Source organism: Gobio gobio (assembly GCF_949357685.1).
Source record: "Gobio gobio genome assembly, chromosome: 1".
Taxonomy (NCBI): domain Eukaryota; kingdom Metazoa; phylum Chordata; class Actinopteri; order Cypriniformes; family Gobionidae; genus Gobio; species Gobio gobio.
In genome coordinates, this window is record NC_137097.1 from 84,697,619 (window position 1) to 84,716,738 (window position 19,120).

Sequence of the window (19,120 nt, forward strand, 5' to 3'; positions counted from 1 at the left end):
GATTAGATAAAGTGGTTTGAGTGAGCAATTATCAGTATTTAACCTGACGAAAAGATATTTATTCAATATTATCCACATTATATTTCACCTGCAGCAGCATTGAGAACTTTTGTAATGATACGTTTGGCCATTAACTTTGCAAACACATGAGAGGAGTCTCTGCATTAAAGACCCACGAAAGGCAGATCAACGAGCGACTACATTTCTCTCCGATACGGTAGGAAATTAAATTTAAAGTGGGGGATTTTAACTGTGACGATGATTGACAGTTTAAAGGGTGACGGGACGCACGTAACAGAGTCCGTTAAAGATGACGAAGTAGTATGTCCCAAAGCTTGCATACTCTTCTGCTACACACTCAAAAGTATGTACTTTTTCTTCACAAAAAGAGTCCATACTTTTAGGACGTAGTATAAGTAGGCGAATTGGGACGCAGCCTATATAGTTCGCGGGAGTGCCACGACGCATGCGCGAGAACTTGCGCATGCGTCGTGGCACTCCCGCAAACTCTCGTCAGAGAGTATAGTGGGATAAATAGTGGGATAAAGTCGTTATTTTTTTTGTTTTTCCGCTCAAAAAGTATTTTCGTCGCATGATAGACTTAATACAGAGCCACTGTAGTCATTTGGACTCCTTAAATGACGTTTTTACTTACTATTCTGGGCCATCAAGTTTCAGTCCCTCTGAAAGCCTATGGAGGAGTGAGACAGCTCTCAGATTTCATCAAAAATATACTAAATTATGTTCCGAAGATGAACGAAGGTCTTACATGGTTGGAACAACATGAGGGTGAGTAATTACTGACAGAATTTTCAATTTTGGGTGAACTAACCCTTTAAGCAGCGTCTGAATGTTTACATTAATAATTCGGTTTGCACATTATCTTGTCGCATAAATACATTGTCTTAATGCCATATAATCTTCCTGTGTTCTTTATCGGGGAAGTATTTGATGTGCACTTATATTATATTGTGTAGATTTGAAACTGTGTCTCAGGGAATGTTAGTCACACAAGTGAGACGCAACATTGATTGAGTTTGTGTTCATATATTCGGAGTTTTATCTATTTCTTTAACATGCTATTTAAGATGTATGATTGTTTATAGATCTGTGATTGTTTATAGATGTGTGGTTGTTTATAGATCTGTGATTGTTTATAGGTCTGTGGTTGTTTATAGATGTGTGGTTGTTTATAGATGTGTGATTGTTTATAGATGTGTGGTTGTTTATAGATGTGTGACTGTTTATAGATGTGTGGTTGTTTATAGATGTGTGACTGTTTATAGATGTGTGACTGTTTATAGATGTGTGACTGTTTATAGATGTGTGACTGTTTATAGATGTGTGACTGTTTATAGATCTGTGATTGTTTATAGATCTGTGGTTGTTTATAGATGTGTGTTTGTTTATAGATCTGTTATTGTTTATAGATCTGTGGTTGTTTATAGATGTGTGTTTGTTTATAGATCTGTGATTGTTTATAGATGTGTGGTTGTTTATAGATCTGTGGTTGTTTATAGATCTATAAAACCTCTTCCATCAGCAGCCAATTCTCTACACCACAAACCGACGCACACATCTCAACGACCATCACACCCACGCTTCCCTCCTTCTCTCTGCTCTCTGAAGCAGATGTCTCCAAACTCATCCTTTCCAATCATCCCACTACATGTCCGCTTGATCCTATCCCCACTCACCTCCTTCAGGCCATTTCTTCTTCTGTTACTCCTGCACTCACTCACATTGTCAACACCTCTCTTCACACCGGGACTTTCCCCACAGCATTTAAGCTGGCTCGGGTAACCCCACTGCTTAAAAAACCCTCTCTAAACCCAGCACTTTTAGAAAACTACAGACCGGTATCCCTTCTACCTTTCATTGCAAAGACACTTGAGCGGGCTGTGTTTAATCAGCTCTCTACGTTTCTTGAACAGAACAATCTCCTGGACATCAACCAATCCGGTTTCAAAAGCGGCCACTCAACTGAAACTGCCCTGCTCTCAGTTACGGAGGCACTGAGACAGGCAAGAGCAGCCTCCAAATCCACAGTACTTATCTTACTGGATTTGTCTGCTGCTTTTGACACAGTTAATCACCAGATCATCCTGGCAACTCTCATGAAGATGGGCATCTCAGGAACCGCTCTCCAGTGGTTCAAGTCTTACCTCTCAGGTAGGTCCTTCAGGGTGTCATGGAGAGGTGAAGTGTCTAAGTCACATCACCTTGCTACTGGAGTTCCCCAGGGCTCAGTGCTTGGACCACTTCTCTTCTCCATTTACATGTCATCATTGGGATCGGTCATTCAGAAACATGGCTTTTCCTATCACTGCTATGCCGACGACACTCAACTCTACTTCTCATTTCAACCTGATGATCCATCGGTTGGTGTTCGTATCGCTGCCTGCCTAACAGACATTTCAGCCTGGATGAAGGAACATCACCTGCAACTCAACCTTGCAAAGACAGAACTGCTTGTGGTCTCAGCCAACCCAGCACTTCACCCCAATCTCTCCATTCAGCTAGGTTCATCAACCATAACTCCGTCCAGGACAGCCAGGAACCTTGGGGTTGTGATTGATGATCAGCTAAAATTCACTGACCACATCACTGCAACAACCCGGTCCTGCAGATTTGCACTATCCAACATTAGGAAGGTTAGACCCTTCCTATCAGATCATGCCACACAACTACTGGTCCAAGCTCTCGTTCTCTCCAGACTGGACTACTGTAATGCTCTTCTTGCGGGCCTTCCGGCATGCACTACCAAACCCTTGCAACTGATCCAGAATGCAGCGGCGAGGTTGGTCTTTGGTGAGCCGAAGAGAGCGCACGTCACGCCTCTCCTCATCAGTCTGCACTGGCTACCAATAGCCGCTCGCATTAAATTCAAGGCACTGGTGCTCGCCTTCAAAACATCCACTGGCTCTGCACCAATATACCTAAACTCGCTCGTTCAGACTTACACACCCTCCAGGAACTTGCGTTCTGCCAGTGAACGACGCCTTGTGGTGCCATACCAGAGAGGCATGAAATCGCTGTCACGGACCTTTTCCTGGACCGTTCCCACCTGGTGGAATGACCTGCCTATCTCAATTCGTGCGGCCGAGTCTGTGGCCATTTTCAAAAAACGTCTAAAGACACATCTTTTCCAGCAACATCTGACCGATCGAGAATAGCACTTATCATTCTATTCATTGTCTGTCTGTCTAATTTATTTAAAAAAAAAAAAAAAAAAATTTTATATTTCTGTGCTAGACTAACTGAGACTTGTTACAGCACTTGCATATTGCTGACATTGTTGCCCTTCGACTGCTCTAGCTGCTTCTATTGCCCCCATTTGTAAGTCGCTTTGGATAAAAGCGTCTGCTAAATGACTAAATGTAAATGTAAATAGATGTGTGTTTGTTTATAGATCTGTGATTGTTTATAGATCTGTGATTGTTTATAGATCTGGGATTGTTTATAGGTCTGTGGTTGTTTATAGATGTGTGTTTGTTTATAGATGTGTGATTGTTTATAGATGTGTGATTGTTTATAGATGTGTGATTGTTTATAGATCTGTGACTGTTTATAGATCTGTGATTGTTTATAGATCTGTGGTTGTTTATAGATGTGTGTTTGTTTATAGATCTGTGATTGTTTATAGATCTGTGTTTGTTTATAGATGTGTGACTGTTTATAGATCTGGGATTGTTTATAGGTCTGTGGTTGTTTATAGATGTGTGTTTGTTTATAGATCTGTGATTGTTTATAGATCTGGGATTGTTTATAGGTCTGTGGTTGTTTATAGATGTGTGTTTGTTTATAGATCTGTGATTGTTTATAGATCTGGGATTGTTTATAGGTCTGTGGTTGTTTATAGATGTGTGGTTGTATATAGATGTGTGATTGTTTATAGATCTGGGATTGTTTATAGATGTGTGGTTGTTTATAGATGTGTGTTTGTTTATAGATCTGTGATTGTTTATAGATGTGTGACTGTTTATAGATCTGGGGCCCGTTTCAGAAAGGAGGTTAAGTGAAAACTCTGAGTATGTTAACCCTGAAATAAGGAAAACTCTGGGTTTTCTGTTTCAGAATGGGAGGTATGTCAAACCCAAGAAAGCAGGGTAAGTCAAGCCCGTTTCTGAAAGAGAGGTAACTTATACTCAGAGTCAGTTACCAGGGTCACTTACTCTGTGAACCTAACCTGGGGCCCGTTCTTCGTACGTCGCTAACTCAGTTAGCCGGATTTGATTGTTGACGATTTGGCATGATCATGGATTGTTTGGTTCTTCGACGCTCATCCTGGACTTGCTGTCATAGCAACAGGTCCGTAAGCTTAAACCTGCTCGAGCGGCTTATTTCATGTAAACAGGATTAGATTGCATCTTGAGGTGATACTTAAAATCTGTCCCAGCCACTGCTACTTTATTACAAGAGTTCATTACTGAACCAGGGGCAATAATAATCATTTTAAGTAATAATATAAAATTTTTATATTGTTTATGTATATGTGTCACACAGCGACCCCTACGGATCTGCTTTGGGTAACGTGAGGGTTCGTGTGTAGAGGAAAAAAAATGATGGCTTTACCCCCAACAGCACTGTTGTGCAAGGTGTCATTTATTTGTAGCACCGAATATATACAAAAGTCCACGAGTGAGGGTGCAAAGATATATACAGTGTAAAATTCAAACTCCTAAATTATAAGGTATCAAAGAAACAACAAACTGGAATGTATATAATAGAATGTATATAATATAATGTTGTATATAATACTATAGACACAGCCACTTGATTGAGCGATTTATATGTGATGGAATAATGACTTTATAATTTTATTGGAGATTTGCACACATGTTGTACAGTTAATCTGAGCCGTGCATTAATTTAAGTGCTGATCACAGATATTATGGGAGTGGCTTGATGCAGAGAATTTGATCTTGACCCTTAAGAAACTTTAAAGGTCCCATGGCATGGCATTTTTCTATTATTTTATAATTTTTCCTGAGGTGTACTTATATTGTTAGTATGACTTTTACATCATAAAATGTCATAATTTAGAAATAAAAGGCATTTTTTCAATACTGCTGTTTGCCCTGTGGCTGAATGCCCTGCTTCAAGAGGCGTGTCTGCTGTGAGACTTCAGTAAAAACGCCCACTGTTGTGATTGGCTGACATCTTTGTATTTTAAATGAGCGGAGGGGGCGTGGTTTAACTTGGTCTACGAGGCACGAGCTGCTGCCAGAGAGACGGATGGACCTGAGTTCACTTCACATCAGTTCTCAGCATGTCTGAACTGTTGTGGTTACAGCATATACTTCAGGTTATTAGTCTATTTCTAGTCGGAGGGACTGTCACTCATGTCAGAAAGTTAGTAACTTTAGTAAATTATGGATCAGCGCTGACTGGAGACGCGAACCGTTTAGAGCGATTCAGTCCGATTTGGTGAACTGATTCGGTTCACTAAAAAGAACAGGTTCAAAAGAACGATCGTTCGCGAACCGGACATCACTAACGTACCAGAGACGGAGCTCAGCGATCGCTAACAAAGTTATTTATAGTACCTACTGAGTTATGAGAGCGCTGTCAGTCAGCGCTGTGAGTTTATTGTGTTTGTATCTGAGAGTTCTGAATAAACACGAGTCCCAGTCACACCGAGTCCGTCTTCATCATTATTACCAACTTTGTAACACATGCAAAGTACCATTACAGCTGTCGAGATGAACGAGTTAAAAGTAAGTGTTGATAATAGCATTATTTTTAAAATAAAATAAAAGCGTCAGTGACGCGCGTTGAGTACACAGCGCAAACAAAGACACAACAGCAGTAATCGAATGTAATCCAGTTTATTGTGGGGCTAGGCTGGCTCGCCCGAATATGCTCACGCTTAATTTACCCCCCTTCTGCTTAATCTCACGCCGCGTTTGGTGCCTCCGCTGTGGGCCAGATGCAGTACTGGGGGTCGGGGATGTTGAAGGCCAACGGCCAGTACAGCCCGAGCTTCGGCGTGTGTGAGGCCGATGTTGAGCAGAAACTCATGACTGTATGCACATTTTAGAACAGATAGACGTGACGAGGACGTACAAAAACACTGACTCACAAGATAGAAAACACGAAAACACCGTTCTGTCGGGAGAGAGAGAAGCCGCTGTGTGCACGAATAATAAATAATTAGCTACACATCAGAAATTACTGATCACAGATCAGAAGGAACTGAAAAAAGACTTCTGTTTTCATTTGTACATCCAAACACTGAGAAACTGCCAGCATTCACTCGTTCACAAGTAACGTTAATGATCTCTCGAGCGTTTGCATGGGCGTGCCAGATTCTCTGGGCGGAGGAAAGGGAGGTAACCGTTCCTTGGACGTCAAACCAGGAGACTTCAGGATTGGCTCGTCTGGCCTGTCATTTTCTCAAGAGATTCAAGAGTTTTATTTGTCACATACACAGTTATATACACAATATACAACTGGCAGTGAAATGTAAACAGGTCCGCTCCATGGACAGTGCAAATAACAGTTACAAGAAACACAAGGGGAAATTAAAATAGAAATAGAATAAAATTAGAATAAAAAGTATTAACATAAGTAGAATTATAAATAAATCAAGTAAAGATAAAAAATAGGAAATAAGATAAAAATAAAAATATAAAAATAAGTGGATATGATAAGTGAGATAAACTGTAGACTTAAAAATAAGTGGTTAACTATATATATATATATATATATATATATATATATATATATATATATATATATATATATATATATATATATATATATATATAAGAAGTATGTGTGTAAGCAATAGGTATAATTGCAAACAGGAGTATGATGTGCGAACAGGTTTATTACAGGTTGTTACACAGTAACAATAGGAACGTAAAGTGCAGTGCAATGGCAGTATGTGGATGTTAATGTTTAAACTGGATGTTTATGCGTGTGCGGGGTGAAGTGAAGTCACGTGACTGAGTTCAGGAGTCTGATGACCTGGGGGAAAAAACTCCTCCTGAGTCTTTCAGTCTTTGCCATCAGGCTACGGAAGCGCTTACCAGATGGCAGCAGGGTGAAGTGAGAGTTTGCAGGGTGATTAATGTCTCTGATGATTTTAGTAGCTCTACCTCTGCAGCGTTTGGTGTAGATGTCCTGCAGAGACGGGAGAGCTGAGCCTGAGATGCGCTCGGATAAGCGCACCACTCTTTGCAGGGCTTTGCAGTCGTGACTGGTGCTCAAAGGCAGAGAGAGACAGCCAGAACTCGGGTTTACACCGATCAACATTTCTATCCACTTGGGGACAATATTCAGGCTAGGGGAACTCATATTAATGTTGAAAAACCTCATAAAATGAAAATTTCATGCCATGGGACCTTTAATACTGTCACGTTACAAATCTGCTTCAAATTGAATTAAAAATTAAATTACAACATTGAAATAAAAATGTAAAGGATGTACAAATACTGTATAAAATCTGAATATAAATATAAATAATTGGTAATCATGTAAAAAAAAAAAAAAAAAAAACATTTATCATTTATCTATTATAACTTTTATGTTGGTTTGGTCGTTTAGCTGTTTCCTTATAAAGGTCCAGATATTTGTGGGGTTTTTTGTGTAATTTGTCAAGTCTTTTGCCAGGTGGCTTTTTTAATTATATGATGTCATTACGTTGCTGTCTTGACGCCAGCCAATCGCTGCACTGCTGATCGTGGTTTCGAGTATCGATGCATCTGCCCTCTTCAGGGAAAACAAGAACGCGCAGTGATCTTAGATCTAATGTTAGATCTAATCTTAGATTTAATCTAGATATTTTAATCCAATCCGCAAATTCGTTTGAAGAACCAAATTAGCCAGAGATCAGTTATCACGATTAAAAGATCTGGGATCTGTCAAATCATCTCAGATGTAATAAGCAACGTACGAAGAACGGGCCCCTGGTCAGGAGCAGGTTTTCTTTGGTAAACCCAGAGTTTCTTTCAGTCCCTTCCCCTTTTTAAAGCGCCAGCGGTGTTTAAATACTTAATTCATTCATTCAAACGCCACAAATGCTTTTCTTACTGAGTATTTTGGTCGTATTTCAAGTACAAATATAAAAAAAATTATAAATGTAATCTAAAGGAAGCGAAGTTTAAATTAAATTATCTGCCACTTGACAAAAAAACAGGAACATTCATTCATTGCTCATATTTTCATCATGAGGACACTGTCAAAGTGACAAAAATGGCATGGCCTTTTATACAGGATCCTGACATTCACTTGATAAACCTCTGGAAGTATCCTAATAATTAGAGTTTCCTTTAGGATTTCCAGTGGTTGGACGCATTGATGACGCTCATATTCCCATCATCACACTTTCTGAAAATGGATTATTGTGTGGAATGGAAGGATGCTGCCAGATGGTAGTACGAGATATATGCCATAACCACTACCACAGCTGTTAAATACATTTATTTACAATTGTTATGGTCATCTTTATTTCCTACAAATACTTTATTCTTTTTCCTGTTGGATGTTAATATTCGTCCTCCATCTCCTCTTCATCTGTCAGTGGTGCTGGTGTTGGGCTGGCCTGAGTAGAAGTCAAATGTTAATGTCATTACCCTGATTAATAAATGTAACAGGTGGGATTAGAGAACATTTCATTATGTGAAAAGAGAATAGACCCTTTTCACATTTCTGGGTTTCCGAAGCTGAAGTCGTCATAGTTGGGCTAACTTTTATAGCGGTGAATGAAAGAATACATTAAATATATATGTGTGTGTCCCCATTTGCTCAAATAGCAAAAGAAAAACTCCACAATAGTGATTTCACAACTTTCAAAAAGAGGGAAAAAATAGAGTGAGATTGATAACGGAAGTGAAAAGAGAGAAAGATGTTAATGTGATAGAGTGGGACACTCTGAAGGGGATAATACTGGTCTGGCAGTTTCCTTTGACAGGGCTCCGGTCAGAGAGAAGGGCACGGAGAAGTTATTCCAGCAAACTTTAATATTGTAGTTTGGGTACAATCATTGGTGTACAAATAGGTATATAGGTGGGGTGTGTGTGTATGTGTGGTCTATAAAGAAACAAAGAATAAAATAATATTAATCACAATGTACAAAAGTATAAAGTAATATCCAATGCAATAATAAACATGGAATCAGAATACTGAAATATAATAATTTGGTCAAATAACCTGAAAAGAGTCATAAACAACTAATATACAGGAAGGTTAATATACAAAAGGTTAATGAGGCCAAGTAGGAATACTAAATGGAGTCGGTGGTCTTCGCTTCCCTCTAGTGGTAGCGAACGCAACTGCACCCATGCCCCAGGACATGAGGGGGGCATGGCCAGGGAGTGCCGAACTACACTCTACAGCCGCGTTTCCACCGAAATTACCCGGAACTATTTGTACCAGGAACTTTTTCTCCCCCAGACCTGCTACTGTCTGCGTTTCCACCGCGGTCTAAAGTACCGGGAAGATTAGGCAAATTAGTCCGGTGACGTGGTAATGCGCGCGACTGCTCCTCCCAGTCACAGACGGACAGTAATCACTTTTGCGCGACACTGTCTGCCACAATAACAAGTATGGAGGAGATGCAAGCAGTGCTGTTTTTGCTGGTTATGTATTGGTTTACTACAGAGGTAATTAACAAAACGGCGGAAAAGAGACGAGCACTGACACTAAAGCGTATTCTGAAAGCTTGTAAAGCTAGATTTAAAATATGACAAAGTATGTTATCATCAGCTATTACGGACATTGACCGCGCAATGGCTGAGACGAATGCGCGCCATCGGACAGAAAGAGCAAGACTGATATTTACTGAACGCTGAATGATCCTCGCAAAAGACTTTTAAAAATGCCGGTTGAAATAAAATGCTGCGAGAGCTCAACCAATCAGCATGTTCAGCGCCCAAGTCCCACCCCCGAAAGTTCGGGAACTTTTCCAAAGTACCACCTCGCAAGCAGGGCCGTTTGGAGGGGGAAATATTTACCCGGAACTTCATTTAGACCCTGGTTCCTGCGGTCGAAACACACCGAGTTCCCCCCCAAAGTTCCTGGTTTCGGGGTAAAGTTCCTGCGGTGGAAACGCGGCTTACGTGTGTCTGACAGCGACACAGAGGCTAAACACAATTTAGCAGTAGGACTAAAGGGCATAATAACTTAAATATAGCACTCGAAATACACATTGTTTCAAAGCAACTTTACAGAAAGTGCATTTCATAAATGTACATTGAAAAATGTTAGAAAGAGAATATTAAAGAAAAATGTTAGAAAAAATTTATCAATCATGTATTAATTTAGACCATAACAGCGCTGGCGTTGAGTCGTCTCTTCACAGGCGTGGAGTCGTCTCATCACAGGTGTTGGGGCATCTGAAGTCTCCGTGAGAGGCTGGATACAAACTGGAGCTGACAAACTATTTACCTCGGGACTAGTGTCCCGAGATAACAACAGAAAAGCAGATGGGAAATAATTAGCATACCTGCTGTTCAGAATGTTAATGCTTTTGATCCGATTTAACTGTAGTATAAAAGATAATTATAATGTGAATGCTTGGCTAAAGAGATGCGTCTTTAATCTAGTTTTAAACTGGGACAGCGAGTCTGAACCTCGAACAATATCAGGAAGACTATTCCAGAGTTTAGGAGCCAAATGTGAAAAAGCCCTCCCTCCTTTAGTGGACTTAGATATCCTAGGAATGACCAGAAGCCTAGAGTTTAGTGATCTTAAAGAGTGCGATGGATTGTAGGGCGATAGAAGATCCGTTAGATACACTGGAGCTACACCATTTAGGGCTTTATAGGTCAGTAGCAATACTTTGTAATTGATACGGAGCTTAATAGGTAAAATAATTGTTTATAGATCTGTGGTTGTTTATAGATGTGTGACTGTTTATAGATCTGTGGTTGTTTATAGATGTGTGGTTGTTTATAGATCTGTGGTTGTTTATAGATCTGTGATTGTTTATAGATGTGTGATTGTTTATAGATCTGTGGTTGTTTATAGATCTGTGATTGTTTATAGATGTGTGGTTGTTTATAGATCTGTGATTGTTTATAGATCTGTGATTGTTTTTAGATCTGTGATTGTTTATAGATGTATGATTGTTTATAGATCTGTGGTTGTTTATAGATCTGTGATTGTTTATAGATGTGTGTTTGTTTATTGATCTGTGGTTGTTTATAGATGTGTGGTTGTTTATAGATCTGTGGTTGTTTATAGATGTGTGGTTGTTTATAGATCTGTGGTTGTTTATAGATCTGTGGTTGTTTATAGATGTGTGGTTGTTTATAGATCTGTGGTTGTTTATAGATGTGTGGTTGTTTATAGATGTGTGGTTGTTTATAGATCTGTGGTGTGTCCCGACGGATCACCACCTTAACGTGGTGGGGCACTTTGCGTGTCTCCGTGACCCCTAGAGCTATGTCGGCGGGAGTCTTGTACTCCTGGTAGGGCCACCCATGCCGAACAGGTCAAAGGGTAGAGACCAGACAAAGAGTGATCCCAAACGCCTCAACGATGGAGTCGCCGGAAAATGGTGGGTGTGAGAACCACCAAAATGGCGGAAAAGTCTGAAGAAGGCAGCCCCACTGCCACGTGGGTAAACCCGGAGGGGTACAGTGGCTAGGGGAGTAAACCCTGATTACAAATCTGCCTTTGGGGACAGGCATAGGCGGAACCCAGCAGGCCGGGCTACCGGCAGACCCCTGCAACTCCTTTCAGACGAAGGTCGTCATGGGTTCTCTCATGCCACCGGAGATCCTTCTGGAAGGAGCCAAGATGGTGGGAGTGTGGAATGCACACCTGCACCTTCACCTTAATCCTTACCTATGTGCAAGCTTCTTGCTTCCTCCTTAGAGCTAGCAAGGTACAACATCGACGTTGCAGCCCTCAGTGAGACCAGACATCATGGAGAGGACTCCCTGACGGAGGTTGGTGCAGGGTACACTTTCTTCTGGAAAGGGGTCCCCGAAGGCACTCGCCGGACCCATGGAGTTGGTTTTGCAGTGAAGTCCAAACTGCTGCAGTTTATCCCTGAATTCCCTGTCGGCATCAATGAGAGGCTGATGACCTGGCGCATTCCCCTTGCAAAAGGATGCTTTGCCACCCTCATTAGTGCCTATGCACCAACGCTTGCTGCCGAGTCTAACACCAAAGAGGACTTTTACCTTGCCCTCGACTCTGCCATAAGAAAAACTCCAGCCACAGACAAACTCATTCTCATGGGAGATTTTAATGCCAGAGTGGGCATAGAGCACCTGGTATGGGATAAGGTAATCGGCCGGCACGGTGTTGGGAAGATGAATGACAACGGCCTCCGGCTCCTTTCTCTCTGTGCAGAACACCAACTGGTCATCACCAACACCATATTTCAGATGAAGAACAGATTCAAAACCACCTGGCAGCACCCACGCTCAAAACATTGGCACCTCCTTGATTACGTAATCGTCCGTCAAAATGACCGGAAAGATGTCCTCTCCACTCGAGTCATGCGCGGAGCAGAGTGTTGGACTGACCACCGTATGGTCAGATCCAAACTCCTCATGAGTATTAGACCCCGTGGTCAAAGGACAGCTCCAAAACAAAAAATCAATTGCTCAGCACTCAGTAGCCCCACTTCACGAGACCTCCTTCGACAGCTCCTCGCTGATAACCTCAAAGAGATCCCGGAGGAATCAGCTGACTGGCCAACGCTGCGCCAAGCCATCCACTGCATGAAAACACTGAAATCCGGCACTATCCGGGCCTGGTATACTCCTGTGTAATTTGATGTTTACCGGATGTATGTGGGAAAAAGCGGATCAGAGTAACACGGAACAGTATATTTCCAGAAAAACCCGGAAACCTCACGTATGCGGACGTATACAGGAATCCGTGAAATTTCACGGACATATACAGCTGAAACACTGCTGGGTGTGCTAGGACTGAAGACTGTTAGGTGTGAAGAAGACCTTTCATATGTTAATGACTGACACTAGTGCTGGCTGTTCTCAGAGGGAGGGGGGCAGGGGAGGACTTGAGGATTGAGAATTATCTCTGGTCTACTGTAGGCAACAGCAAACAAGCTTTTCGTACAGAAAAATAAATTCTTAAGGCCCTGAAACACTAAACCGAACTAGCAATGACTAAAGCCGACTGTGGGGTTGGTTCACGTTGCCTGGGTCTGAGCCAAACCATCAGAATGGTGTGGCAGGGCCTTAAAACCAGTGCATGAAAAGAGTCTCTTAATCAAATATTTTTTATAAAAACAGTACAAAATAAAAACCCTGTCTGAACATATACATTCACAAAAAAATCAGAATATGTAATGAAATAAACAAAGAAATGTAATGGACTTTAGACTATCCCCAAACAATTTTTGCAAAGTTTTACAAATTGCAGGCAATAATAACATTAAATAAAAAGGAGATGAAATGTGGAATATAAAAAAGTTTGTTTAAAAAACACCAAAAACTGATATGCTCAAAATAAAAATATGGAATAAAAAAGAGCAGGGATTCACTTGCTCAAGAAACACAGAAACACAAGCAGATCTTTCAGCTCTGCAACTGTTCACAAAAAGTGTCACTCCAAGATTCTTAACTTTAACAAGATGCAAAAAAGGGGCGTTTTGAGGTTTGATATCCACCACTCACAATAGATGTAGTGACGCAATGGAGGTGCAACCAATAAGGTTACACTGTAAAAAAAAATCCTAATTTTACAGAAAAAAATTCTGTTTTTTTTACAGTATTTTCTTGTAATTTTGAATTATGTTTAAAACGATGTACAATTACAAACAATATCTAAATAAACAACTTGACTGTTATTTTAAGGATTATATCATTAATGACAAATTACAGTAATTCTCATTTTTTATACAGGAACATCATTGTATTATTTTTCTGTTTTCATAAATTACATACAAATGTATGTAAAATGACAGAAATAATCTGTAATAAAATATTTATCTCATTGTATTAAAGGTTTATGTCCATACTAACAATTTAACATTATTCTTTGTAATTTTAAAGTAAATCTTATTAGTTTTATATTTACACTGTAAAAAATAAAAACCTAAAAAAACGATCAAATGACTGGCAGCTATGGCTGCCAAACAAAAACCGTAAAATTAAAGTAAAATATCTTAAGTCAAATAAAGTTCAAAAACTTCACAGAAATTTACATTAAAAGTTTTATAGAAAACACTGTTAAGAAACGAATTAAGATATTTTACTTTAATTTTCTGTTTTACAGTTTAGGTGTAATTTTACATTCAAACTGTAATTCTGGATACAAATATAAATATAGCTGCAAGCAGCAATACCGGGGCCAAGCGCAAAGAAGAAGACAAGACATGCCAAAATGCTGGCAGTGTCAGATCAACTGGAGAAATGAGCAATTAATCACGTTTTAAGATGATTTTAAGCAAAAGGCGGAAAATGCATTGTAGTCTGAGAGTGTCAGACCAACTGCAACAATTAACAATTATACAGTTTAAGAAGATTAGGCAAAATGGCTGAAATATCATATATTGAGTCACTGATAATGTAAGTTAATGGTTTATCACTTTTGACCAATAGGTGGCACAGATACGAAATTGATGTGGTGTGGTCAGAATAAGGGAACAATGACACATGCAAAGTTTGATGCCAATATGTCAAAGCATTGCAGAGATACAGCCTCAAGAGTAATTTTGGCATAATAGCTCAACTTCGTCGCTGCGGTTTACAAAACGGTTTCATCTATTGATGCAAAATCCCTAACTTTTTGTTGACACAGTCTGAAGATGATACGATTCGATTTTGGTGGAAATTGGACAAACGGTCTAGGATGAGTTTGAAAAAGTAGGTTTTGATCAAATAAGAACATTGAGGACAGGATGTTTGACCAAATATGGAAAAATTAGTATCTCTGTTCTCGGCATGAGCCAATGACTGTATTATGACCAGTTTCATTAAACTAGGCTAATTTAATCAAAAGTTATTAGCATGTTTGTAAATTTTGTTATAACCTCTGACCACAAGGTGGCACTGCCCCAAAACGTTTTGAGTACCTTCAAAGCATGGTGCGGAAGACATGATTTTTGGACAAACAGTTCAAAAGTTATAAGCAAAAATAGCCATTTTTTGTATCTCCGGACCAGTAGGTGGCGCTGTGCCGAAACGCTGCATGTTGCTTCAGGTCATGCTTGTGATGACATATACCAAGATTGGTTTGAATACGATAAAGCGTTGTGGAGATATAGGCTTATGAGTTTTTTTGCAACCGCTACGCAAAATTTGTGTGCGCGTTTATCGAAAACGATTTGACAAATCAACTTGATTTGCAAGATTTTTTGTCAGCATGGTCTGAAGATGATCTGGTTCAATTTTCGTGCAAATCGGACAAACCGTCTAGGACGAGTTCGTAAAAGTAGGTTTTTTTGAAAATTAAAAATGGCGGGGAAATTATCATGACTGAAAATGACATCATAGGTTGCAATTGAATCGGCATGAGCCAATGACTCTATTATGACCAGTTTCAATATACTAGGCTAATTTAATCAAAAGTTATTAGCATTTTTGTCAAGTTTGTTTTATCTTTTGACCACAAGGTGGCACTGCCCTAAAACTTTTTGAGTACCTTCAGGGCATAGCAAGGAAGTCACATACCGAGTTTAGTAACAATATACTAATGCATTTGTAAAATATAGCATTTTTTGACAAAATTCAAAATGGCCGACAGCCAAAATGGCCGATATGGTAAAATTGAATATCAGACGACTCGGCATGCCGTCCTGAATGTAACGAGACCACTTTTATGATTTTTGGACAAACAGTTCAGAAGTTATAAGCAAAAATAGCAATTTTTCGTATCTCCGGACCAGTAGGTGGCGCTGCGCCGAAACGCTGTATGTTGCCTCAAGTCATGCTTGTGATGACATGTACCAAGTTTGGTTTGAATACGATAAAGCGTTGCGGAGATATTGCCTTAAGAGTGTTTTTGCAACCTTTACGTAAAATTTGTTTGCGCGTTTATCGCAAATGATTTGACGAATCAACTTGATTTGCAAGATTTTTTGTCAGCATGGTCTGAAGATGATCTGGTTCAATTTTCGTGCAAATCAGATGAACCGTCTAGGACGAGTTCGTAAAAGTAGGTTTTTCGTAAAAATCAAAATGGCGGGAAAATTTTTATGACGGAAAATGACGTCATAGGGTGCAATCGAATCGTCTTGAGCCAAGGAATCAGAGGAAAAAAGAATTTTGTTTCTAGCCCTTATGGTTCAAAAGTTATTAGCATAAACATTAGTCAAATTTTGGACTGATGGTGGCGCTAGAGGGATTGAGTTTGAGACTCCAAATTTGCTACGGTGACATTTCAGACTGTCCTCTATTAGTGTGCCAAATTTCACAACTTTTTACCATACGGTTCTATGGGCTGCCATAGACTTCGTGGCGGAAGAAGAAGAAGAAGAAGAAGAAGATGAATAATAAATATAGCTGCAAGCAGCAATACCGGGGCCAAGCGCAAAGAAGAAGACAAGACATGCCAAAATGGCTGGCAGTGTCAGATCAACTGCAGCAATGAGAAATTAATCACGTTTTAAGATGATTTTAGGCAAAAGGCTGAAAATGCATTGTAGTCTGAGAGTGTCAGACCAACTGCAGCAATTAACAATTATACAGTTTAAGAAGATTAGGCAAAATGGCTGAAATATCATATATAGAGTCACTGATAATATAAGTTAATGGTTTATCACTTTTGACCAATAGGTGGCACAGTTACGAAATGTATGTGGTGTGGTCAGAATAAGGGAACAATGACACATGCAAAGTTTGATGCCAATATGTCAAAGCATTGCAGAGATACAGCCTCAAGAGTCATTTTGGCATCAAGGCTCAACTTCGTCACTGCGGTTTACAAAAACGGTTTCATCTATTGATGCAAAATTCCTAACTTTTTGTTGACACAGTCTGAAGATGATACGATTCGATTTTGGTGGAAATTGGACAAACAGTCTAGGATGAGTTTGAAAAAGTAGGTTTTGATCAAATAAGAACATTGGACAGGATGTTTGACCAAATATGGCAAAATTAGTATCTATGTTCTCGGCATGAGCCAATGACTGTATTATGACCAGTTTCATTAAACTAGGCTAATTTAATCAAAAGTTATTAGCATGTTTGTAAATTTGTTTATAACCTCTGACCACAAGGTGGCACTGCCCCAAAACTTTTTGAGTACCTTCAAAGCATGGTGCGGAAGACATGAATTTTGGACAAACAGTTCAAAAGTTATAAGCAAAAATAGCCATTTTTTGTATCTCCGGACCAGTAGGTGGCGCTGCGCCGAAACGCTGCATGTTGCCTCAGGTCATGCTTGTGATGACATATACCAAGATTGGTTTGAATACGATAAAGCGTTGTGGAGATATAGGCTTATGAGTGTTTTTGCAACTGCTACGCAAAATTTGTGTGCGCGTTTATCAAAAACGATTTGACAAATCAACTTGATTTGCAAGATTTTTTGTCAGCATGGTCTGAAGATGATATGGTTCAATTTCTGTGCAAATCGGACAAACCGTCTAGGACGAGTTCGCAAAAGTAGGTTTTTTGGAAAATTAAAAATGGCGGGGAAATTATCATGACCAAAAATGACATCATAGGGTGCAATTGAATCGGCATGAGCCAATGACTCTATTATGACCAGTTTCAATATACTAGGCTAATTTAATCAAAAGTGATTAGCATTTTTGTCAAGTTTGTTATATCTTTTGACCACAAGGTGGCACTGCCCTAAAACTTTTTGAGTACCTTCAGGGCATGGCATGGAAGTCACATACCGAGTTTAGTAACAATATACTAATGCATTTGTAAAATATAGCATTTTTTGTCAAAATTCAAAATGGCCGACAGCCAAAATGGCCGATATGGTACAATTGAATATCAGACGACTCGGCATGCCGTCCTGAATGTAACGAGACCACTTTTATGATTTTTGGACAAACGGTTCAGAAGTTATAAGCAAAAATAGTAATTTTTCGTATCTCCGGACCAGTAGGTGGCGCTGCGCCGAAACGCTGTATGTTGCCTCAAGTCATGCTTGTGATGACATGTACCAAGTTTGGTTTGAATACAATAAAGCGTTGCGGAGATATTGCCTTAAGTGTGTTTTTGCAACCGCTACGTAAAATTTGTTTGCGCGTTTATCGCAAATGATTTGACGAATCAACTTGATTTGCAAGATTTTTTTTCAGCATGGTCTGAAGATGATCTGGTTCAATTTTCGTGCAAATCGGATGAACCGTCTAGGACGAGTTCGTAAAAGTAGGTTTTTCGGAAAATTAAAAATGGCGGGAAAATTTTTATGACGGAAAATGACGTCATAGGGTGCAATCGAATCGTCTTGAGCCAAGGAATCAGAGGAAAAAAGAATTTAGTTTCTAGCCCTTATGGTTCAAAAGTTATTAGCATAAACATGAGTCAAATTTTGGACTGATGGTGGCGCTAGAGGGATTGAGTTTGAGACTCCAAATTTGCTACGGTGACATTTCAGACTGTCCTCTATTAGTGTGCCAAATTTCATAACTTTTTACCATACGGTTCTATGGGCTGCCATAGACTTCGTGGCGGAAGAAGAAGAAGATGAATAATAATAATAATAGGAACGGGAACGGTTTCAATAGGTGCCTTCGCACCTTCGGTGCTTGGCCCCTAATAAACTATAAAGCAAACTAAATATCAAACCGTAATCTGTTTTTAAAGAGTACAAATCTGCACTGCTCTCCAGGTTGAAACTTTCAAGCCTCTGCCCACATCACAAAACACCACTTGACCAATTAATTAAATATAACAGCAAATAAAAAGAAATATAGACATTTTCTAACTGTAGTTTAAAACAAGTTTTTTTTTTCTATGGTTGCAAGGCTATGCTGTCTTTCCGTGTTCTTTTGAGCGTGATTGGTCAATCTGAACGTCATCCAGAAATGTGGCCAATGACAGTGCGCGCCTTCAGTTTGAATTATACACCCGTTGGAGTGGCTCGCGGCTCGTTGCTCGCGGGGACGCGGCGCGGCTTTTAGTTCTAATCTGCTGCAGGACTGCATTAATGGCATTGCATGGATCATTTTACATCTGAAAACACATCTGTTTACATCATTTTGATTGTGGGATGTCAACTGAAA